We start from the raw sequence: 285 nt of genomic DNA on the forward strand, positions 1-285 counted from the left end.
TCATATATGGTTTTCATCTGTTGTAATATTATAAGGGACACAGAAAAGTTAATTAATATATTTTACGTGTAAAATTTCATATGTTAAGCTGGTCCATACTTTATATTTGTACCATAAATGGATATAGCAGTTGTTTTACGACCTTTCCATCCGGAGATTTATATATAGATAATTGATGATTTCTGTATTTTATAACTCAAGTGCACTGCTCCCCTTAGAATTACATTTCTAGATTCACAATTGTTTGTTGGGATCGGTTTATACTGAAAACATAGCAAATGTTAC

Source organism: Haliotis rufescens, unplaced genomic scaffold (genome assembly GCF_023055435.1).
Source record: "Haliotis rufescens isolate VD_foot unplaced genomic scaffold, xgHalRufe1.0.p SCAF_6, whole genome shotgun sequence".
In the NCBI taxonomy this organism is placed as follows: domain Eukaryota; kingdom Metazoa; phylum Mollusca; class Gastropoda; order Lepetellida; family Haliotidae; genus Haliotis; species Haliotis rufescens.